At 44.8% G+C, this 24,787-nt stretch overlaps 1 protein-coding gene and 1 long non-coding RNA gene across 9 annotated transcripts in view; one reads left to right on the top strand and one right to left on the bottom strand.

Moving 5' to 3' along the window:
- MRVI1 (murine retrovirus integration site 1 homolog) overlaps nt 1–24,787 on the top strand; it is a 122,408-nt gene that overhangs the window by 9,353 nt on the left and 88,268 nt on the right. The gene's annotated exons all lie outside the window — the stretch shown is intronic.
- On the bottom strand, nt 1,452–23,435 carry LOC116525128. The gene is made up of 3 exons (XR_004257588.1): nt 23,356–23,435; nt 2,931–2,937; nt 1,452–1,465 (listed from the first exon to the last, which is right to left on the bottom strand). It is a non-coding gene; the product is annotated as an uncharacterized LOC116525128 (long non-coding RNA).

Below are 24,787 nucleotides of genomic sequence, written 5' to 3'. Positions count from 1 at the left end.
GGAGTCTTCAAGTTTTTTGGATAGTGCCTCTTATTAGTTTAGACAAAAATTTTTTTAGCATGTACCTCCAATGACTATATATTTATTTATTATAAATCATATTCAGGAGCTATTGTACGAATGTGTTAAATACTTTATAAAACATATAAGAATAGAAAGTTTTAAAGAATAAGAAAGATGAAATACTATTTTGAAAATCATACTTTTCTTTTAAACAGCGTCAACAACTTTTCTGCTTTCCCTAAATAAGTATTCTTTAGTCAAGATTCTATGTGCTTCTTCAAGGGGAAAGAAAAGAAAATCATGTTACCAGAAACCAGTGAGCTGTGGAGCCAGGGAAGAGGATCTATCCAGAATGAGCTGTAGCTAAGGAGAGGCACAGTCACTGCCAGAGATGTCATGCTGGAGCAAGGAAGGAAAGGCCCAGGCCCCTCTCTCCACCCGTCCCCTACTGTTGCATTGGCCAAACTCAGCCAGCAAGCAAAGGAGCCCAGGTTATACGTTCCATAGGTGTCATCCTGAAGCACACAGCAGAGAATCAGAGGGCAGGGCAGGGAGAAAGGGAAGGAGGGCAGAGGAAAACCAGCTCAGATACCTGATGTGGAGGAGGGACATCCTTACTTCCTGAATTATTATATTGCATTTTCAGTTTTATCCGCTAGTTTGTAAAAATATTTTTGAGAGTTATTTTTAGCTTTATTAGAAGTAGTATTTTCATTGCACATTTTTTTTTTCTTTGCACAGGCCTTTTAAGCTACATACCCATTTTACGATGGTAGGGTAGGTTAAAACTAGACAAATGTGTTTTATTAATCTACTTGCTTGGGCATACACAAACTGCATCACCCTTCATGGAAAGCAAATGGATACATGAGGGTGCTACATCAGTTCCGTAACATTGTAGAATTCCCCACGGTCCCTTATAACATCTCACAAACTGGACATAATAGTGGCCTTTCAATACATGAACCAACACCATTGCCAATCTGTTTATTAAATATTAAATAAGTGTCCCTTGTTACTATTTTTAATTAAAAATTGAAGGTTTTTATTTTAAATCTCCTTCCTATATTCTATCAAATCATCCTGCATTCCCTGGACGACATACTCTACTCCGAAGACCACTGCTCAGGCCACAGGCCCAGTTTGACTAGGTTCCAGAAGCTCCTGGTCTTTAAGTGCTTGAGAGAAAGAATCCAATAAGTCCAGCTTGGATCAGGATCAGTCAGTCATGGTCAGGGGACAGGACTGTGGGGTATAAATGTGGTCATGGGGAAGCTATCCTTCATTTACAGGGTTCTTACTAAAGAAGGGAAAATTGCTTAAAGTAAAAGTGTTTTCAAAGAATGTCATCACCTACTTATTTATAGCGGTCTTTCTGTCCTGCCTTCTAGAGATGTCTGTTAAGCCTCCCAATTCTGCAACCCCATATACAGAGAATTTCTTGGGTTACATCCATAGATAACTAATCATGTCCATTGTGTATTATTTTTTTTTTTTTAGCCTTGTTAATACATTCGAGGGCAGCCCTATCTCCTTGCAGTTATCTCTATGTGTAGCCAACATTCCTAACAGGTCTGGGATTCACAGACCTTACTGAACTTAGAGGAAGACTGTTTCTCAGGCCACCTGGGCCCAAAAGGATAAAAGGATGTTATTGGTTGTAGACATCAAGGATCGTTTGCATTAGTCCTGAAAACATTTGGCAAGTTGTGTCTATATCAGCATTCCTATAGTTTATAAAGTACAAAAGTTGCTTAGGCACATGAACAAAGAGAGCCTGACTTTTTTAGAGTCCCAGAGGGGAAGATTCCATTTGCTGAATCTCCAGGGACTTGTTTCACATGACAATAATAATAATAATGTGCTTATTACTGTAACACCTGTCATCTATTGAGCACCAGATAAATGCTGTGTTAAGTGCTTTATATACGTTATCTCAAATGTTTGCAGCACCCTATGAGATGGGTTGTATTATCTCCATGTTACTGATGAGAAAATGGAGGCTTTGTGAGGCTGAGCAGTTCATTCAGGATTAACACAGGTAGAAAGTGGCAGAGCCAAGGCCATATTGCCATTGGTGCAAAGTGCTTGTAGCCCATCTGCAGATAGAAACTTATACTTGGAGTTTATCAGGCTGGGAGAGAGTAGAGCTGGGACAATAAGATTTCAAAAAGGGTTAGATCATTATGGCTTTATAGAAAGAGATTAAGGAAAGCTAGCACCATAGCAAGTTTGTAGCAGGTGTTCGGTAGATATGTTAAATGAATGAATGAACAAATGCACGCATGAATGAAACCTCTCAGGTTTAAGGGCATTGAAGGTCTTCCAACATCCATCCCTGGTGCAACTTCCTAAGCTGAAAATGAAGACAGTGTATAAGCAGTGGTCCTGAGTTGTAGGCCTGGTTCTGCCTGCAACTCATGTTGTACTCTTGAGCAAATCAAGTCTTCTTTCCAAGTCCTCATTTTCCTCATCTGTGAGCCATTCATCCCCCAAGCCCCAGTGATTCTTCCCAATGGTTGCATGATGGAGACCATCCCAGAGCAATAATTGTGCTGGGCACTGTCAGTGACAAGAAGGAGGACTGCAGGTGTGTTCGGAGTCCACTGTTACTGTTTATTTATTACAATCCCATTCAAGTCCTTTGGGGACAGTTAGAACTGGCATCAGGTCCAAAGTTAATGGAAGGTTGTGTTTCTAAAAAAACATTTACTGCTAAAGGAAATGCCTATTTATTATCTTTTTTATTAACAAGGCACTTGACTCATGTGTTAAGACATTTACTGCTCAGATTGGAAACGATAGTCCAGGCAGCTGCTAGAGCCTGGTGCCTCTTCTCTCACACGACAGGGCCGGCTTCTCCCAGCTTTCCAGCCTGGGAGCAGATGAGTATGCCCTACAGGAGTAGTGGGCGGTGACAAAAGGACTGGATTTCTGTTCCTTGGAAGGAATGAAACTCACAGGCACTAGAATTTGAGGGGACTCCAGGAGGCATTGGGCACCCCCTAAGGGCTCCTAAGAAGGGGAGATCTGGTGAACTTGAAGAGACCCGGGAAAATGGATCAAGCAGCTAACTAACATCTGCAAAGCACTTTCTCCTCCCCCTAGAACTCATTGACCCTCCCTGAGGACCATGAAACCATGCTATCTGTGTAATCTTTCATGAATTATCTGGATTTTACAGTTTTATGCATTATAGGAAACATAACCCCTCTCACTGTGCCCTCTAACCCACCCGGCCCCAAGGACCCCACTGGGATTTGTGTGAGCCCTAGGTACCTACGCCTTTGTGGGCCCCTTTCTCCTTAGGAAAATAATACAAATTTTATGACTATGTTGGTGGAAAAATAAATATATTGTTATCCATCAAAACATTTTATTTGACCTAACAGTTTATGTTTTCTTCTGATTTTAAAATAAATTATTTTCATGGACCCTAAGCACTGTTTCTACTGTACTTAAAATGGAGAAGTAATCTTTTTTTTTTTTTAAGATGGTATCTCACTCTGTCACCTAGGCTGGAGAGGCTGGAGTGCAGTGACATGATCACGGCTCACTGTAGCCTTGACTTCCTGGCTGAAGCAATCCTCCTGCCACAGCCTCCCTAGTAGCTGAGGCTATAGGTACACGCCAGCACGCTCAGCTAACTTGTTATTGTTCATAGAGACAGGGTCTCACTATGTTGCCTAGGCTGGTCTTGAAGTCCTAGGCTCAAACAGTCCTCCCACCTCAGCCTCCCCAACGTGCTGGGATTACAGGCAGAAGCCGCCATGCCTGGCTGATATGTTAGTCTTGTCCCTGTCACCTTTCTACTCAGAATATGGTCTAGGGACCAGCAGCATCAGCATCACCAGGGAGCTGTGAGACATGCAGAATCTTGAGAGCTGCTCAGACCTACTGAGTCAGACTCTGCACCTTAGCAAGCCCCCAGGTGACCGTGCGCCTGTTATAGACTGAGATGCACTGCCTGCCACACTGGTCCATGGTGTGTTGGGAATATCTGAATCATAGGACACACTCCATGGCCCCCAAATTGCAGCAAGATTCTTTATGGAAGGTATTCCAGCATTAAACGGCTACTTAAGTGCCAAGAGCTCCTGGATGGCCCAGTCTGCCAAAGCCATTCTCCTTTCCTACCCAGCTGATGCTTTCCCTGCCCTCCCCTGCACCCCCAGTGGAGGAGTGAGGCCTAGGAAAAAGAGTGCATTTGCTTCTAAGTTAATTTTTCCAGCTTGCTTATGAAGCATGTGGCCTCCAGAGCCATCTCAGCGGATGAAGGGAAGGCTACAGGAGGCACAGGATCTCAGTGCCTCAAACCAGAGGTGACACCCAGGCTATGGGCCAAAGTCATATGGCCTCAACCTGCTGCAAGGGAGGCTGGGAAACTAGAGGAGCACATGGAGCACTGCCTGCCTCTGCCACAGGTGAACTACAAGTGAGGCAAGTCATGGCTACTGCAGAGCCTGAGGCCACCTACGAGGCGAGAAATGAAGGAACTGGAATGTTGGCAACCAGAGAGTCAGCACTTGCAGAGAAGTCTTTAAAAGCTGGGAGAATTAAATCAGAAGTAACCACACACTCCTGCAAGGTTACTTCTCCAGTGAGAGGTAGTGGGCTGGGGAGGCATCAGTTTAGTAACAGAGGAGAATGGCTTTGGCAGACAGGGTCATCTAGGAATTCGTGGCATCCATACACCTACCTAATGCTGGATATATTCCATATAGTGTTTCTGTGGTAAAACTCATTGCTATAAGATGGAAGCAGACATCTCAATTGCACTGGACTTAACTCAGCAAGATCCAAAGTACATCCAGAGCCACTGAAATCTGGGGTTTCCTGTTGCAGCAGCTACTTACTGTTGATTAACCTAATTCACCACCCAAGCAGCCTTGTCTTTAGAACCGTCTCCCTTCTCACCCGAGGCAGAGACATTTGTCGTCTGTTACTGGCACTGCCTTCTCCTGCCACATTGCTTCTCTTGGGCAGTGTGGCCACCCCAGGCCTCTTTGCCTGCTCAGTGCCCGCACCCCAACCCGCTCTATGCCATGCCCTGGATCAGAGTCTTGTTGATTCTATTTTATAGGGAAGGGAACTTGAGATCTGATTGCTAAATGAATAAGCTGGGTTTAGAGCCTAGGTCTTCTGACTCCTGTGTACCTGGCTGTGGAGGAGGAAAGAGGAAGAAGTAGAAGGCCTTCCTAGCCATCAAGGATAGGAGAGTTGTTCCCTCGGGAACCACGACTACCTTTACCGGGCTCCTCACCCTGCATCGTTGCTGAGAGGTTTTATAAAATTAGACGCTGTTGCAGGCTTGGGGGAGGGCATGTCAGGACTAGACTACTGCTTCTGAGGGAAAGTGGGACACCCCCTTCTTCAAGGCTTTTAAAGGATTAAAAATGCTCTTTAACAAGTTAGTGAGTGCTTACCATGGGCCAACCATTGTTCTAAGAAGTTTGTATTACATAATTCACAAGATTCTCATTATCCGTGTTTTACAAGTGAGGAAACTCAGGCGTAGAAAGATGAAGCAGCTTGCCCAAGGTCACGTGGCAGGGCTGGGATACGAACCCAGGCAGCCCAGCTCCGGGTCAATGGACATAATCATGTCCTCTCTCGCCTCTGGACACCCTCTAACCTGAGAGGATTTAGGGCATTTCTGAGTGGAGATTTATTTATTTATTTATTTTTAAGTCAGAGTTTCATTCTTGTCGCCTCGGCTGGAGTGCTGTGGTGCAATCTCTGCTCACTGCGACCTCTGCCTCCTGGGTTCAAGCGATTCTCCTGCTTCAGCCTCCTGAGTAGCTGGGATTATAGGAATGAGCCATGGTGAGACAGGGTTTCACCATGTTGGCCAGGCTGGTCCCAAACTCCTGACCTTAGGTGATCCAGCTGCCTCAGCCTCCCAAAGTGTTGGGATTACAGGAATGAGCCACTGTGCCTGGCCCAGAGTGGAGTTTTAAAGAGGACAGTTTAAGACAGTCCTTGGAAAAACATTTCATGGTGAAATAAATTTGGGAAACATTATATCCTTTTGCCCTTTCTTGGAGATTTATACTGCACATTTGCTTCTTAAAAGTTCTGAGATGTCCTGCAAGACAGAAACCTGTCTCCTGCTGATATCCCCAAACACAGTGAAACACAAAACCTTTCTTTTCAGAGCTCCTGGCAACATCACCCAGAGTTGGAGTGGTATAGAACTCTATACAACTTTAGGAAAAGTGCCTAGTGGCATTCCTATTTGGGTGGACACAGGATGGATCACATGGCATCTAGAGAGTCCTCGCCACTTGCAGAACTGCTAAGGAAGGCTCTCAGTAAGCCAGGTCAGCTCACGAAGCTTCTTCCTGAGAGGCAGACAGTGGGCTGGCGTGGGGAACGCATGGGCTCTGACAGCTTCAATTCCTGATTGGCCACCCATTAGCTCCGTGACTTTGGAGGTCACAGCCTCACACTGAACCTCAGTTTCCTTATCTGCAAAGTAGCACCCACCTCATAGGACAGTCAAGGAATTGAGTGAGTAAATATGCCTAAAGCACCAGGCACCAGATCTGTGGTTGGCAGGACCTGGAGGAAAGCGGAACAGAGGGTGGCTGCTTCGTGGGCACAGTTTCCATTTGCGATGAGCAAAGTGTTCTGGAACTGGATAAGGGTGGTAGGTGCCAACACTGCGGAGGTACTTATGCCACTGGATCATACGCTTTTTAAAAGCTCTGTGCCTCTGATGGACAGTGAATGTTGTTATTGTTGTCATTGCTTGTTCTGCTTATTTCTACAGCCTCCTGGTCTCAGGTAGACTAGGACACTAAGATTGGAAGCTTCCAAGAAGCAGGATGGACACAACTTCACCACATCCAGCTGGAGGTCACTGTGCCTCTTTTCCACCCCAAAGAGGTCAGGGGACCCCTCGGTCCAAGGGATAGTTTCCTCCTGAGAAAGGGAAGGGGAGACTCTTGGGTTGACCTTGAGTTGAACAAAAGAACAAGGAGGAAATTAAGAGAGCTGAGGTTGAGCATGTGGTATACACTCAGATTTAGACTCATAGCAGCATCAAAAGGAATGTTAACCCAGGATTGCAGAAGGTGACAGGAGACTCAGAAAAGGTAAACATTGGTCTCTTTGGTACAGGCAAAATCTGCCCCAGGAAAAATGCTTAATTATAAATGAGGTGCCAACTGGCAGAGTGTGTGCAGAGGTCTGTGCCAGCATTGACCAGTCGCCTAACAAGGGGGCATTTCTAGACAATGGTGGGTCTGAATACATTTCAGAAGGTGGCTATTTCACAAAGACTTTGGAAAGAGAAGCAAATTGAGAGAGGGCCACTGTGGTGGTATGGAAAGGGCACTGGGCTGGGGTCAGTCTCAGCCGGGCTCCTAATGGCCTTGTGACATTGCCACATCACTTCATCCTCTGAATCTCTTAGCCTCTGCATCTAAAAAGCAGACATAATAGTTTCTTCCTTGTAGTATTTCTGTAAGGAAGAAATTAATATGTCTGAAATAGCTTAGACAGAGGAAAGCTCTAAATAGCAAGAGGTCAGTATTAAAAACTAGGAACATCCTTTAAGGATTGCCATCAGGAGATGACAAGATTAAATCGCTCCCTTCTAAGAAACCTTGGGCTCTCCACAGGTGAAGGCAGTTAAGTAGACCCAGTACGTTGGTGAGGCTTGCAGATAGCAAGGATAAGCAGCTTCCTGGTAAATGCAAAATTTCCATATGACCCAGCAATTCCAGTCCTAGGTATATATGCAAAAGAATTGAAAACAGGTGTTCAAACAAAACTTGTATAACAGTGTTTGTAACAGCACTATTCACAATTGCCAAAGGGAGGAAACAACCCAAATGTCTATCCCCTGATGAATGAATAAACAAAATGTGGGATGGGTGGATAGATAGATAAATAGATAGATAGATACGATGGAATGTTATTCAGCCATAAAAAGGAATGAAGTGTGGATACATGCTACCATGTGGATAAATGTCAAAAACTTTATCCAAGTGAAAGAAGCTAGACAGAAAAAGTCACATATTGTATGGTTCCATTCATATAACTATCCGGAACAGGTAAAGCCACAGAGACAGAAAGCAGATTTGTGGTTGGCAGGGCCTGCGGGAAAGGGAGAGAAGGGAGTGATGGCTTCATGGGCACAGAGTTTCCATTTGGGATGATGAAAAAGCTCTGGAACTAGGTAGGGTGATAGGTGAGCAACATTGTGAATGTACTTAATGCCACTGAACTGTACACTTTAAAATGGTTAAAATGATACATTTCATGTCACACGTATTTTATCATAATTTTTTTTTAAAAAGAAGTTTACTAGCGAAGAGGAAATGTGACCCGAAGTTTAGGCACTCCTTTCCTAGAGTATGGTTGAGGGGAGGGGACAGGGGAGTCAGAGTTTGTCAGCTGGAAGCCCAGGTCTTGTGTTGACAAATTCACGGAGGGCCTAGGGTGAGCAAACCTTGTACAAGTGCCCTAGGGGATCCTGAAAGGAGTAAGACATGCTCCCTGCTCTCGAAAAAATGTATAAATTACTTTCATGTCATAAACACTTAGAGGTACTATAGTGTGTACAAGGAAGACATTGATTCAGGAGAAGGAGACGTTGACTCGGTCTGGGGCCATCCATGAAGGCTTCTTGGAAGAGAAGGTAGTTGAGTAGGTGGATCTGGCAGGTAGGTAAGAAAGGAGTGAGGAACTTCTTGGGAAAGGCACAGGATTGGGAGAGTGGAAGGAGTGTTTCAGAGTGGGGAAGGGGTTGTTATGAGTGGGGCCCAGAGTGTGCATGGACCCAAAGAGGAAGGTCATAGGAGAGACGTACAAAGGGAATTAGGGTCGGATGTGGAGTTTTGCAGGTAGAGCTGAGATCTACCTGCAAAGATCTCCAGCCAATGGGGAGGCAGGGCATCTTCCAAACCTGTGTTTGAGAACAGTCAGTGCAGGAAAAGACTGAAGAGCGAGAGACTGGGGACAGAGAGAGGAGCTGTGGCATTGTCTCTGCAGGGGCCAAGGAGCACCCCTTGCCCCAGAGCAATGACTGTGGGAAGGGCAAACCTTCAGACATGCTGAGCTTTGCATTTGTCAGGATTCTGGTTTGCCTGGAATAGAAATGGATTCAAATTAGATAAGAAAATTAGCAGAATGTTCTGGATTACAGCACTGAGAGTTGTAGGGCAATTTCGGATGTGGCTGGATCCATGGCCTCATCCCCTCTATCTCTCGGCTGTCCTTGGTTTGAATGTATTCTCAGGTGGCCTCTCCTGCGTAGTAGCACTGTGGCACCTGCAGTTCCCAGCCTATCCCTTCAGCAATGCCTGCAGCAAGAACTCCCCCAACAGTTCCAACAGAATTTGCCGAACTGAATGTATTGGCCTGGTCTGAGTCACGTGCTCATTCCTCAATTACAGTCCAGAGCTTGGAGCATGGGATGTTCTGTGGGGCCAGTCCGGTGTTACAGCTCCAGTCCTACTGTGGGGTCAACCACCCATGTCCCAAGCCCAAGTATGATGACTATGCTGCTGTTACCAGAAGAAGGGGGACTGAGGGCCACATGAGCAAAAATGCAGCTGTCCCTCCAAAGTACTGACTTCGTGCTGAGTCATTTACACATCTAATCTCATCCTCTCAACCACTCTGTGGTAGGAACTGTTAACCTCCCACTGTGTAGTAAGAAACCAAGGTGTAAACTAACGTATCCTCCTTTATGGTTATACTTGTGCTTACTTTACAACCTTTCTCTGTTCTGTGCTTCTGGCATCTCTTAGGGAGGCAAAGTGAAGCCACTGAGAGGCAGTAGGAGCATCACAGCTAAGAACCTGAGAACTAAAGCAGGTGATGATAAAGATCAAATCACGATTCTTTAGGCCAAGAGACACTCAAACTGCATTTAAATCAGGAAGCCTGTCCAGTGGTTACAAATCCTGGCCATTTAGTTGTTAGATGGGAGATCAGCCTCCATGAGGCAGGGGAGGGGGCTTCTCCTTGCTTCACTCCTGCCCATGAATAAGGCAGCTGAGAATCGTGGTCGATCAGTGGTTAGGAGAATGCAGGGTGTAAGTCTCTAGGCATGGGAGCGTAACCTGGGCAAAGGTGGCTATTCCAGAGCATTCATGGCAGAAAAAATAAAGACCACAGCTCCCCACTCTTAGGAAGGTGCTGCATAAGAGAAAGAAGGAGCATTAGTCAGTCAGGGAAGAATGTAAAGGGCACTTCCTGCATAGAGCACAGGATGTGCAAAGGCAGTGGCAAGTCTTCACAATGATGAAATTCCCTGAGACCCCAAAATAATTATTATCAGAGAAACACAAGCCACTGTGGAAATGTCTCCCTTTGGTATCAGCAGCCGACCAGAGGCTCAGGGTTCCCCAGGTGACCCTGCTTTCCCAGTCATCATCGTTAGAAAGTAAGTCCCAACTCAATGATAGAGAGCCACCGAGGCCACTTCTGCAAGGGGCCATTTCTGCCCTTCCCAGCCATTTGCCAGGTTAAAGTTCTTGAACCTGGTAACAACAAGTGGCAGGCATCAAGTAGCATTTCCTGTTTGGGAGGCAGTGCACATGACACACAGCAGAGGGGAACCGGGCAGGAGCCAATGGAACCAGGAGAGCTTAACGGTGGCCCAGATCCCACTTGGGGTCTGACACAAGGCACTCTGGGTGAATGGGGACATTTTAGAAATGCTGACATTCCCAGGAGACTGGCCCAGCCCAGGGTGGAAAGCAATTTTAGATGCTCTGGCTACTATTTTTGGAGCCTGAATCACATTAATTCACTGCTGCTCCAAATGGTGCACAGCCAGGGAGAACTTCAGGGAGCCCAAGGGCTGTTTCCCAGCCCAGTGCTGGTGCAGCCGCCCAGAATCTGCAGGGCGGTGCCCACTCCTTTCTGCTCTGGGTCACTCTGCCTTTCCTATTCATGTGCCAGTACACAATGTCCAAAGCCCCCAACACCTCCAAAGAGAATCGTTCTTATGAGGGGATGAACCCCTATCTTAGCATGTGACTTGAGGCTATTTCAGGCATATGGTGGAGCTTGGACTCTGGCTAAATCTGGAGTTAGGAGAAGAGGGACTCGGGCAAGAACTACCCAGAAACGTCCGTGGCCTTCCCTCCTCACAGTTGGCTGAATCTGAGTTGGTCAGGGGGCCAGCACTGTGCAGGGAGCAGTCACTTTTCTGTTGAGCTTCAATTCCCCTTCATGTGCCTGTCAGCAGCAGAGAAGCCACAAGACAGGGGAAGGGGCAACATGTGATGCCTTTATTGGGCCAGGTCTGGATGGGATGAAAGGAGAGTGGAACAGAATGTGTTCTGGGAAGTTCCCAGCTGAAAGCCCAGAGGAGCGGTGCTGGTGTGCTTGGTATAAGTCACATTCCTTTCTGTTTCCAAAGTCAGTCCCTCCCCATGAGGGTGAAAGAGTACTGGAAAACTCTGGACTGAGGGATAAATCCTGTCCTTCAGCCTCATTTTATAGAGACTTCAGGGTGAGAACTGAAAGGTGACACCCCCATGTGTGCCCATACTTGTAAAAACACGTTTATTTGAATGTCTTTACTAGCAGAATTCTAAATGCCTCCGATGAGGAATGGTGCTCCCTGCAAACATGATTCTACCTTTGGGAATGTTGTGTATGTTGAGTGTGGTGTGGGGTGTGTTGCATCTGTGCACTTCTGGAGCATCTCGAAATACTGCACCCCAGCTCTTGCTCTCTGTACTTATTTGCAAATTGCCTGCTTACTGCTATGTCTCTGACCTCTGAGCTCAGTGCCCTGGCCTACCTGGTTTACTACTGCACAGAATTTGGCACTTGGTTGGTGCTTAGTAAATGTTTGTTAGATGGAAGAACAGATGAGTAATCTGTACCTTCATCCCAGGGAGCCTGCCTTTCTTGGTGTAGTCCTGTCTCCATGTCTCTGTCTGTCTCTCTGAGCCCGTGTCCCTCTCCCTTCATCTCTCTTTCTGTCAGTCTTCTTATTGTTGCCTCCTCCTTCATCTCTCCTCACAGGACCCCATCCTAGACAGATAATCTATCTCTTCCTCAATCTGTTTTTTTACATTACGTATACTCAGCAATTTTAGACATTGAAGGCACCTTATAAATTATTGAGCTTAATTTCTAATGTTTATGTTTGAGGAAGCTATGTCCAGAGAGGCCACAAGGCACTAAGGACCAAAGCTAGCTTCCTTCTCTTTTTTTTAAATGGAAGTTAGAAAAAAAAATGTTTAACAGCCTTGTTAAAATATGATCCACATGCTATATGACTCACCTACTTAAAGTGTACAATTCAATGGATTTGAGTATATTCAGAGAGTTATGCAGCCATCGTGGCTATGTAATTCCAGAATATTTTTATCACCCGGAAAGAAACCCCATGCTTATTAACAGCCACGTCTCATTTCCCCCATCCCCCCAGCCCTGAGCAACCATTAATTTACTTTCCATCTCTACAGCTTTCTCTATTATGGGCATTTTATTTAAATAAAATCAGATGTGTGGTCTTTTGTGACTGGCTTCTTTCGCTTACCATAATATTTTCAAGTTCATCCTTTCACTGATTTCAAATTTCATACTTTAGCATATATCATTCCTTCATTCTTTTTTTTTTTTTTTTGAGTCAGTTTCACTCCGTCACCCAGGCTGGAGTGTAAGTGGCACGATCTCAGCTCATTGCAACCTTCGCTTCCTGGGTTAAAGCAATTCTCTGCTGCAGCCTCCTGACTAGCTGAAATTGTAGGCATGGCGCACCAAGCCCCGCTAAATTTTGTATTTGTAGTAGAGACAGGGTTTCACCATGTTGGCCAGGCTGATCTCAAACTCCTAACCTCAAGTGATCCACCCGCCTCAGCCTCCCAAAGTGCTGGGATTACAAGCATAAGCCACCACACCTGGCTCTTCATTCCTTTTTATGTCTGAATAGATTCTATTATATGAATATACCATATTTTATTCATCCATTAATTACTTTTTGGACATTTAGTTTGTTTCCACGTTTTGGCTATTATAAATAGTGCTGCTATGAATATTATATACATGTTTTTATGTGGATATAGATTTTCATTTCTCTTGGGTACATATCTAGGAGTAGAAATGGTAGATCATGTGGTAATCCTATGTGTAACTTTTTGAAGAACTGCTAAACTGTTTTCCAAAGTGGTTATACCATTTTATGTTTCTACCAGCAATATATAAGGATTCTAGTTTCTTCACATCCTTGTTGACATTTGCTGTTACCTGTCTTTTTAATTTTAGCCACCCTAATGGGTGTAAAGTAGTATCTCATTGCTGTTTTGATTTGTAGTTCCCTGATGATTGATGATGTTGAACATCCCTTCTTGTGCTTATTGGCTATTTGCATATATTCTTTGAAGATATGTGTATTCAAATATTTTGACCATTTTAAAATTGTATTGTTTGTCTTTTTGTTGTTGAGTTATAAGAGTTATTTATTTTGGATACAAGCCCTTTTTTAGATATGCTATTTGCAAATTTTTTTCTATTCGGTGGGTTATCTTTTTACTTTCTTGATAGCATCATTTTCAATACAGAGGTTTTTTTTATTGTGATGAAGTCTAATTTATTTACTTTTTCTTTTGTTGCCCGCATTTGGTGCTGTATCTAAGAAGGCATTGTCTAACCCAAGGATACCAAGATTTACTCACATGCTGTCATCTAAGAATTCTACAGTTACAGCTCTCCAGTCTAGATGTTTTGAGTTCATTTTTGTGCATGGTGTAAGAAGGGATTTAACTTTACTCTTTTACATGTGGATAGCCAATTATTCCTGTTGAAAAGACTATTCTTTCCCCATTGACTTTTCTTGGCATCCTTGTTGAATCAATTAACTATAAATGTAAGGGTTTAGTTATGAACTCTCAGGTCTGTTCCATTGATGTATATGTCTCTTCTTGTGCAGTGTAGAGTATCATACTATATTACGATAGTTTTATAGTAAGTTTTAAAATTGGGATGTGTAGATAATATTCAATTTTTTTCTCCTTTATAAAATTATTTTGGTTATTGTTGGTTCCTTGTATTTCCATGTGAAATTGAAATGAGGTGGCATTCCATCTATTTAGGTGTTTAATTTCTTTCAACAATGTTTCATATCTCTCAAAGTTTTGCTTTTATTTTGTTAAGTGTATTCCATTTATTTATTTATTTATTTAAAAAAAAAAAAAAAAACAGAGTCTTACTCTGTCACCCAGGCTGGAGTGCAGTGGCGTGATCTTGGCTCAATGAAATCTCTGCTTCCCAGGTTTAAGTGATTCTCCTGCCTCAGCCTCCCAAGTAGCTGGGACTACAGGCGCGTGCCACCATACCCTGCTAATTTTGTATTTTTAGTATAGATGGGGTTTTGCCATGATGGCTAAGCTGGTCTCAAACTCCTGGCCTCAGGTGATCTGCCCACCTTGGCCTCCCAAAGTGCTGGGATTACAGGAGTGAGCCACCGCACCTGGCCAGCCGTTGGGTGTATTCCTAAGTATTTATGCTTTTGATAACATTGTGAATGGAACTGCTTTGTTAATTTCATTTTTTGATTATTAATTGCTAGTGTACAGAAATATAATTGCTTATGGTATCTCAATCATGTATCCTGCAGCCTTGCTGAACTTGTTTATTAGTACCAGTAGCTTTTTAGTGGATTTCTTAGGATTTTGTATACATAAGATCATATCATCTGCAAATAGAGATAATCTTACTTCTTCAAAGGTAGAATTCTTGGGATCTAGTCTAGAGAATTTTTATTTCATTCGAAATGTTCTGAAAAGAGTTTTGTGGTTGGCCTGGAAAAATACTAAAGCAATTATTCTCCAAAATGTATTGATCCCAATTTTAAAGATTGTGTTTGAAACAGACTTGAATTTAAATCCGATATGGCTGAGAGATTCTATCATTAGCAATATTAGTTTGTCAGGGCTATCATATTAAAATATCACAAGCTGGGTGGCTTAAACAGTGGAAATTTATTTTCTAACATTTCTGAGGAAGTCCCAGGTCAAGGCATCAGCAGGTCTGGTTTCTTCTGCGGCCTCTCTCTTTGCTTGTAGCTGGTCACCCTCTCTCTGTGTCTTCATATGGTCTTTCCTCTGTGCAGGCACATCCTTGGTGCCTTTGCATCCAAATTTCCTCTTCTTATAAGGACACCAGTCGGATTGAATTAGGGTCTATTCTAATGGCTTCATTTAAACTTAATCACTTCTTTAAAGGTCCTGTCTCCAAATACAGTCACATTCTTATGTACTGAGGATTAGCATTTTGACATAAGAACTAGGAGGAGGATTAGGGGGCACAATTATGTGCCTAACAATAGCCTTCTTGGTTTTCCTTTGCGAGATCTGATCTCTGGTTAGTTGCAACTAGTGAAGCCAGAATTTGTTAAATAACCCATTCACCAAGTGTACCAAATGACAGTGATCTACAGCCAGAATTAGAAGGCACTGCCTATTTTCACTGAGCTAAAGGATCCTTGTGCACGGTTTCGCATGATCCTAAGCTCATTTTAGTCAAGGTCTACTCTAAAACCACACCAGGGAGGGAGGATGACCAGCCATCAGACTCAGACATGCACATAACACCTAGAATTTTTATTTACACTGCCTGCTTTAAAGCACATCCAGATCCTGTTGTGAAAACAGTATGGTGACATAGTTGTATGAGGAGTCTCTCTGTGAAATGAGCTTTATAAAGTTCTAAAGTGCAAAATCTCACTCTAATTTTCTTCTCCGTCACGCTAATGGTTAGTTTTGGAAGCTCAACATGTAGCTACTCCTTGCCCTGCAATTCTTGCAATAGCCAAAAACAAGATGCTGCTGATCTCAATTGGTTACGTCAGCGGAACTGAAAAGCAAGATTCCCATCCCTGTCATCCAGACTGAGCAGTCATCCCACCTCGGCTTGTGGAGCTGTCTATCTCCCTCTTTCCTCTGCTCTCTTTTTCAGGATTTATTTTTAACTCTCTTGGCCTCTGAGTGTTTTTATTGCCATCTGGCCACAAGCCCTTTTAGGAAGCCGGCAGTTATAAATCACCTGCTGGGAAATCAATAAAAGTCAGCTCAACGCACAGTTACACGGATTTGTCCCCAGATAACCAGGTTCCTGCAGGCCGAGTATTTTATCCCATGGGGGTGTCTGCAAGGAGGGTGAAGGGTAAGGGGGGAATTACTTTCTGAAAGAGGGGGTGGGCTGCTGCTCGCAAAGGCTCAACGAAGGGATGGCCTGTGGCTTTTATCCATGTGCTTCTCATGTGGCCTCAGGGGAGAGCTGAGTGTTTCCATTTCATCCAGCACAGTTTTCCACATCGTGGCATTTTCTTATCTTCTGAAGATCTACTTAAGGGCTAAAGTATCTTCTTTAAGCCTCAAGAAAAGGCAGTAGGAATGAGTTGCTGTATTTCTTGGGAGGACAGGGAATGTGTTACTGCAGCATAGAGGCATGGTAGGAAGACTCTCCGTCAAGCTACCTGTTGCCAGGCTACTGTTTTCACTCACACGAGTTGGTTCATCCCTCTGGCTAGAACTCCAGGGAGTCAAGTCCGAAAGTTGCACAGAAGCCTAGGCCCAGAGAGGCAGGTGACTGGCCCAAGGTCACAGAATGGTTGCATAACCAGCTCACAAAGAAATGGTCTCACTGCTTGGAAATCCTAGTTCTCTTCTCAAAAGGAGCTTTGGTCAGGAAATACAAATTCATGGGTAGTCGAAAATAAACAAAATATAAATCTTCAGTTAAATAAAATGCCAATTCATAAGTTCATTTATTAAAAACGGGTCCACCAAATTGCCCCCTGTAAGGACCATGGGAACCCTCAGACCATCCATATATACACTTTTGGATAATGAGAATATACTAACCTTTGGAAAGCCAATTTCTTAGGAGGGGTTCTTCCTTCCCTCTCTATCAGGGGAAATATTATAGCTGCAAAGCACAAGAGTCCTGGGTTTTGGGTGGTTGGAGGCAGTGAGACTATTATACACTGAAGCTAGGAAGGAGGCAGGCTCAGAGCCGGGTCTGCTGGCACTTACCCCATCTTCCCATAGAGGTTTTCAGGAGATGTGTGCACTTAAACTGGGTTACAGAATTATTTGCTTCAATTTAACATATAACAAGCCCTAATTATATACCAAATGTTAGAGATACAAAGATGAGAAAGACTTGGTTTTGAAGGATGAATAGGAGTCTACCATGAAGATCCTTGAGTTGCTTTTAGCCAAATGGGGGAGATCAAACTAAAAACAAATAATTGCAATTATGTCAGAGCAGCGTTGGCTAACTTTTCTGAAAAAGGGCAGATAGTAAATATTTTGGCTTTGTAGGTCATACAGTGTCTGCCTCAACTACTCAGTTGCACTCATAGCATGAAAACAGCCATAGACAATATACAGGTGAATGGTTGTGTATTTTGATTAAAATTTATTCACAAAAACTATCAGTTGGTCAGATTTGGCCCAAAGGCCATAGTTTGTTGAACTCTGTGTTAGAGGAATGCCATCACAATATAGGAATAATAATAATAAAAGTTACCATTCCGTTAGTCATTTTGTGCTAGACCCTGTGCTAGACACTGTATATGTAATTTACAGATATTTACATACTTTTCAAATTTTAGTATTTTTTATAACAATTTGTGGGGACATCGAAATTCAAGAGCCAAAGTCATAGAGCTAGAAAGTGGCAAACAGAAGGTTAAAGTCTACGTTTCCAACTAAACAATTTAAACTGCTAAAAGGAAATGGAACAGAGGGTTTAATCTGGTGATGATCATGAGGTGGTTCCTGAAGGATGAGTAGGATCTTTCATGGAGACAGATGTGGGGGATGGCCTTTTAGGCAGGGGGAGTGGCACTGAGGTTTGACAACACATGGAATATTCTGGAAGCTGGAGCATTAGGTGAGGCTGGGGTACAGGATACCTTGGTGCTAGTGGCAGGAGAAAAAACCAGAGAGGTTTGTCAGTCTCAGAGCGGAAAGTTTTGCATGAGTGCCCAGGAACCTGGACTTCATCTGTGGACCAGGGATTCTCCAGCTGTGGTCTTTGGATCAGATTTCCCTTAGGGGCTTTTAGCCATGCAGATTCCCAGGCCCTATTCCCAGATATTCTGATTCAGTCTATCTGGGAAGGACCTAGGAATCTTCATTTTATCACACACCTCAGATGCTTCTAGTAAGCAGCCAGACTTGGGAATCAGCATACAGAGAGCCACTGTAATGTTTGACTTGAGGGAGGCCTGCGACCACAGCTATGTTTTAGAATTCCAGCTGTGTGGAAGATGGATTACTTCATAGGAGAGCCACCCTCCACCCACCCCAGGAGTCTGTTTTCTGGTTAGTTATCACCCTCTCTCATCTGGACATGCAGACTGAACAAGGCTGCAAGATGGCTAGATTTTGATAGGAGAGAACTGAGAGATAACTGAGGCAGAAGAGGATATCAGGAAAGCATTGGGTAGCTGCTCCCTCCCTCCTGTCCTGGGGGCCCTGCCCAACTTGGGCCTTCCCGTGCTGACCTGCAGGCTGAGCAGAGCAGAGCTGCTACTCCCAAGCCTGTCCCAACCACAAAGCCTGCCAGCCATACTCCAGCCGGCATTCCAGCCCAGGGCCCTAAAGGGCCTTTGCTTTTCCCAAACTCTGCCAACCCTAGAGGAAGGGCCCTGTGTAGGGGCTCCAGAAGGAGAGATCAGAAGACAAGAGATGAAAAGCCAGGAGAACAATGTCCCAGACCTTTGGGGCTTCTAGGATCCAGGGTGACTCCAAATTAGGTGACTTTGTTAAAAAAAAAGAAAGAAAGAAAGAAAGAAAAAACCTTCTGTTCTATAAATTTATGTTGTCATATTAAAAATATCTACATTCCTCTAAGTTCTATCATAGCATTAATGAAAAAATCATTTCATAACTAGGAAATACCAACTGTGGACACAGGAAAGAGGGGTGCCTGGGCTGATGTAAGGAGCCTGGGGCCACCCTAGGAAAATGTTCCCCAAGGTGCAGGAGCTCCACCCAGGCATTGGCAATGTTGCTAGGGTGATCCCTGAAAACCCTAGCAAACCCAGTGATTTCCCAGTGCCCACGCTCCTTGTGGGGCCTGAGCAGGGAGGGGGGTCTGCTCACCTGCCTGCCCACTCACAGCCCAGAATAGCCCCTGCAAAACTGCTGAGGCATCTCCCGGCAGGCCCTGGTCTTAACCTGCCCTCAGAGCTCTCTTTATTCAGAGACTTTTCTAAAAACAAGCAAACGACAACAACAAAAAAACGCCTCATGAGGATGACTCAGTTTAACCCCTTGGATGAACTCTCTGCTATTTACCAGTTAATTTAAGTAGAGCTGTTGTACATATAACAAGCTGCAGGTTAACAGAGAACACAAGTGAATCTGATTGTTAGGTATGATACCTTCCCCATGATGAATTAACTGGTGAAGTCATAGCCAGAAAAACCTCTTCTGGTCCTGTGTCAGCGTTTCATTTTTGGTTGAAGTTGCTGCTGCTGCTGTCGCCTGGCTCTGTATTGACCTAGAAGCCTTCACTATGATATACTGAGCAGGACCCTGGGCTTGGAGTCAGCCTGCCCTGAGCTCAAACCCCGTTTACGTTGCTTAGTAATCGTGATGTCTGGAACAAATTACTTCACCTTTCTGTGCTTCAATTTTCTCACCTGTGAGATGGGAATAATAGTGCCATGCAGGGCTACTGTAAGGACTAGTTAAGATAAAGGATCTGAAGAGTCAGGTAGAGCACCTGGTACAATAAATGTCAGTTTCTCTCCTGCTTATGCCTTGGAATCACTCCCAGACCATCCCCACCTCTCCATGGTGGAAAAATAACTCCCCTGGGGAGAAATTCTCTATGGTAACTTCCTGTCTCATATCATGAAGCAGTCACAGTTTTACATGCACATTTAAAAAGCAGGACCTTGAAATACATGTGCTTCCAATCACCAAAGCTTGCTGTTGGGAGAGCCATTCTCAGGCTCCTCCATCTACCCTCCCTGCCTCCACCCACCCCTGCTATTGCTTATCACTGTTCACCATAACCTGTTCTTAACTTGGGTCTAAAGACTCAGCTAATGTAGCTGTTTGCATAGATCTGGATAACCAAGGGCCTGCTCAGTTTTACTATATCACGTGGCTTCTTGTGCACCCACCCACCATCCTGCAGTTCAGCTCAGTCTATTGGTGACAAAAAGACCCTCGCCAAGATCCACAACTGCTCCCACCCTGCTGCTGGCCTCAGTGGGCAAGATGTGAGCTTCCTTTCTATCATGCACATGGGAGTCCCCACCCTAAACTCTGGTGCTGGGGGTCCAAGCAGAGGGCTGTGAGCCTGTTCACACAGCCATTGTCCAGGTATTGGGGTCTGCTCTTCTGGGGAGGGTTGAGAGTGCGAGCCCATCCAACTCTGAGCTGAGTGGTAGGTAGGTGGAGTAGTCACCCCTAGGAAGTAATGATGTTTGAAAATCATTCGAAGGTTGAAAGTTGACTCAACAAACATATCTTGCTGTGCACCAGTCTATCTTCTAGGCAGGAACATGGAGGTTGGTCAAACCGAGTGCCTCCTCTGGAGCCCTAAGAGTTTGGATGTGTGTATTAGTAGGAAAAAGTGGGGACAGGCATCCTGGAGAAGTGGGAGAAGGTTCCATGTTTTGGGCTGGGGTTTCTGGCCCAATGCTGGGATCATCAATGGTGGCAGGGAATGCAGAAGGAGGAACAGGTTCTGAGGAAAAGGGCATGGTGATATTCTAAGTTAGGGAATAATTTAGGGTAAACTCATCAGCTCTCGATCTGAGTTCCCAGCTTAAACTCTCAGGTAGGCAGCAGAGCAGAGAGGTGAGAGAAGACTTTGGTGCCAAGAAAGACCCCCCAGGCAGCATTATAAAGGTTGGGCTGTTTGCATCAGTTGGGACTCTATCGCCAGTGCCAAAAAAGCTCATACAAGCCAGCTTAAGAAAAAAGAGGTATTCGTTGGTTCTCAAATAGAAAAGACTTGGGGATATCAGGCATGGCTTAGTAAGGACCTGAGAAGACAGCCTCAAGACCTAGTTTCTTTCTGGCTCTTAGCTGTGCTCTGCCTCGCATTGATTCCATCCTTAGACAAGTTCTTCCTCACCATCTTAAGAGGGATTCTGTTTTCACCCTCTGGAACTCAAGGTGGCAGTTAAGGATGGCTTTTCCAGGATACCCAGCAAAGTCTTCTTGCATCTCATTGGCTCTTGTCAGGTTACGTGCTCACTCTCCAGCCAGTCATGATCAGGGAGTTGTGATGACGGCTTCCAGCCCTGGGATGCCAGGAAGGCCCCTAACTTCCCACTGTGTGACTGCTTTCAATAGGCAACCTGGACTTGAACTCATGGGGCAGGAAGCAGGGCTCAGGCTGGCAAGTTAGCCCAGCTTTTACTATAGAGATGGAGAGATTGAGGCCTGAATGGTGAAGAAACTCATTCCTACACAGGCAGTTAGCACGGCAGTCTGCTCTTCACTCCCCAGAAGGCCCTGCCCCCGAATCCCCATCTCAATCCTGCTGTAGCCTTCTGTAACATGCATTATACTAGACTCTGCCCAGCAGCCCAGCCCAAAGTTATTGGGCCTATTTCCATGGCTTCGGAGAACTGGGATTCCCAGAGTGGAGATGAACAGGAGGCGGGGACCTGAGCCAGGGTGCTCTATCCCAGCAGGGAAGAACACTCTCTCCTGCTGATCTTAGATGATCACAGTCGCAGCTGCTTCCTATCTACCCCAGGGGATGCCGTGAGAAGGACTTCTAGTTCCTCGGAGAGGGACTGCGTCTCAGCTGGTGTTGTTCTCCTTGTTGGCTTTGCTGGCCCTGAAGAAGGGCTGAGATTTGGAATAATCAAGAGCCCTGCCCTGTCAAAAAACATCTCCTAGTGTCTTTGCTAAGATTAGAGAAGCATAGGAGTAAACCCTCTCTAAGGAAGAGGCAAACATCCCATTTTGGGCACACACAGGAGACCCAGTGTTTAATCCTCACTCTGCCTCTGACTGTGTGACCTAGAGCTAGTTACTTTGCTTGTCTGAGACTCAGTTTCCTCATCTGTAAAATGGAGATATAATTCCTTTCTCACAGAACTGAGACAGTTTAAGAGCTAGCATATCTACGCTGTGCTGGGTGTATAGTAGGCCAGGTGAAAAGTGAGGCTTGATTCCTAGAGTCCTTGCTTTCAAAAGGAGAGATCCACCAGGTATTGAGAACTTTTTCTGTACCTGTGTTATGTTCACACAGCTGGAATACAAAATAAAGCTATCTATTGAAGCCCTCAGTCTTTGCAAATGAGATGCAGAAACCACTGCTTGGCAGACTGGGGTAGCCACATAGTGCTATCATAGACCAGAGAGAATACAGCTTCCAGGAGAGGTCAGGAAAGACTTCCTGGTGGAGGTGGTCTTGGCGGACACACCCCAGAGCCCCAGTGCCCAGCATAGTACCTGACACATAGGAGGCACTTAACAAGCCTTTATAGAATGGGTGAATGATTTAGGCAGGCACCATGGAGGCCATCTTTTCCTTCTGATTTTCCCAAACCAGTTCCTATATGTATTCCTACAGGTTCCTAATAGGCCCTGATGACCTCTTCCCAGAACAAAACTGGGAAGGGAGGGGAAGATGAAGGAGAAGTAGGAGGAAGGAAATGTCAAAGAGGCAGACTGGGAGCTGGGTGTTAATTTTCTTTTCTTTTTTTGCTCATTTATTTATTTATTTGGCTGTGGTATTGCCAAGTAAAGGAAGTTTTGTTTTTATTTGAAACAAAGTTTCTAAAGAACCCAAGGCAATAGGGTTCTGGTGGTCTAGATGGCCCTAGCCAGATCTCCAGGCCTGGACAAAACACCAGCTTGTCTTCATCCATCCTTGCCCCCATCCTAAGAAAAGGGCATCTTCAGGTTCAGAGGCCAAGGAAGAGGCTGTTGTCTCAGATTCAGCCCACGTGTTGGCTTCTGAAAGAGCTAAGGCCATCAAGACCTAGTGCGATCCCATCAAGCGGATGCAATGCGTCCTGCCTTCTCCCCAAAACAAGGGTCATTTCCCAGAGGCCTGCTTCATGGGAATGGGCAATCCCAGGTGCTGATTGCCAGGATCCCTAATACCAGAGTCTGTGCCTTTGCCAGAGCAGGAATCAAGCCATGAGTCCAGGTCTGAGTGTAGAGGCAATGACCACCTTGCAAAACCTCCTGACTCTGCTTTGTCGGGAAGGAGATGGTTCCACAGTACCACACAGCAGGCATGAGGGTGCTGCCTCATTTAAACACACATAACCAGCTGTTCGAGGAAATGCTTTAGTCAGCATTCCGAGAGAAGCTGGAAGGGCTGGTGGGGCTGCTCTGTGGTCTTCTGTTGGGCTTAGGTTAAAGCTAGAACATCCATTGATAAGTTGATTCGAAAATTTACTTTGCGACTACCTGGATGGTAGGACAGAAACATGAAGGTGTCAGAGGAGGAGGCCCTGCACTTTGTGAGGTTTCAGTTAGTAGAATACTATGGGGAAATTTGCACATCTGTGTGGCAGGGAAGACAAGAAACTGCAGTACATCATCGAGAGAAAAACCTGGCCATTAACCTGGGGAAGCTCAATGAGAATGAGGCAGGCAAGGCCACCTACCTGCTTATATGGAAACCCAGATGATAGCTAAGTTTTATATATTTAGTAGAGATGGGGTTTCACCAAATTGGCCAGGGTGGTCTCAAACTCCTGACCTCAAGTAATCCACCTGCCTTTGCCTCCCAAAGTGCTGGGATTATAGGCATGGGCAGTTGCGCCCGGCCAATGTAAAACCTTATCTTCTTTTTAGAAATATGATATCACTGATTTATTAATTCAATAAACATTTAGTGAGTGGTTATTCTGTGTTTGATCCTGTACTGGATGTAGGTCATAAAAATATGAATATAAAAATATTCATAAAGCTATGAATAAGGCAGAGTCTCTGCTCTTGAGGTGTTCAGATTCTAGTTCGAGTTGAGTTCTGTCCAAAGTGCCCTGGAAGGATAGGGCAGTAGGCTGACTGCTCCCCCTCCCTAAGATGTCTACATCCTAACCCCGGAATCTATGAAGATATTACCTTAAATGGCAAAAGGGCCTGTGCAGATATGATTAAATTGAGGATACTTAGATGGAGATTACCCCGGATTAACTGAGCGGGTTCAATGTAATCATGAGTTCTTATAAGGAGGCAGGATGGTGAAAGTTAGAGGAGACGGAGATGTGAAGGGAGAAGCAGAGATCAGAGGGGAGAAAAGATACTAGCGACTCTGCTGGCTTTGAAGATGGAGAAGGAGGGGTCACCAGCCAAGGAATGTAGGCAGCCTCTAAACCTGGAAACGGCAGGAAATGGATTCTCCCCTAGAGCCTCCCGAAGAAGCACAGCCCTGCCGATACTTAGACTTTAGCCTGCTGAGATGGATTTTGAACTTCTGACCTCAAGAATTGTAAGATAATGAATTTGTGCAGTTTTAAGCCACCAAATGTGTAAAAATTTGGTACAGATGCCGTAGGAAACTACTACAGGAAGGGAGTAACTTTTTCTGAGGTGAAGAGGAGGAATGGGTTTATGAAGGAGGGGATGTTTGAACTGGGTCTTGGAGGACAAGTAGGAACGCATAAGGAATAGAAAGAAGACAGAAGAGGATATAAGCAAAGGGTGAAAAGAAGCAGGGCATGTTTGGAGGTTGGCTTTTGGTCCACTGTGGTTGGGGCATAAGGTGTATGAAGGCTGATAGAGGGGATCAGTCCAGAGAGAAAGGCTAAGAGCGACTCAGAACTGGCTCCATGGTAAAAGGGAATCCTTAAAGA

This window comes from Sapajus apella, unplaced genomic scaffold (assembly GCF_009761245.1).
Source record: "Sapajus apella isolate SASKATOON/1434 unplaced genomic scaffold, GSC_monkey_1.0 scaffold47, whole genome shotgun sequence".
NCBI lineage: Eukaryota > Metazoa > Chordata > Mammalia > Primates > Cebidae > Sapajus > Sapajus apella.
Note: the sequence above shows the minus strand (reverse complement) of the source record. Positions and strands in the feature narration are given on the sequence as shown.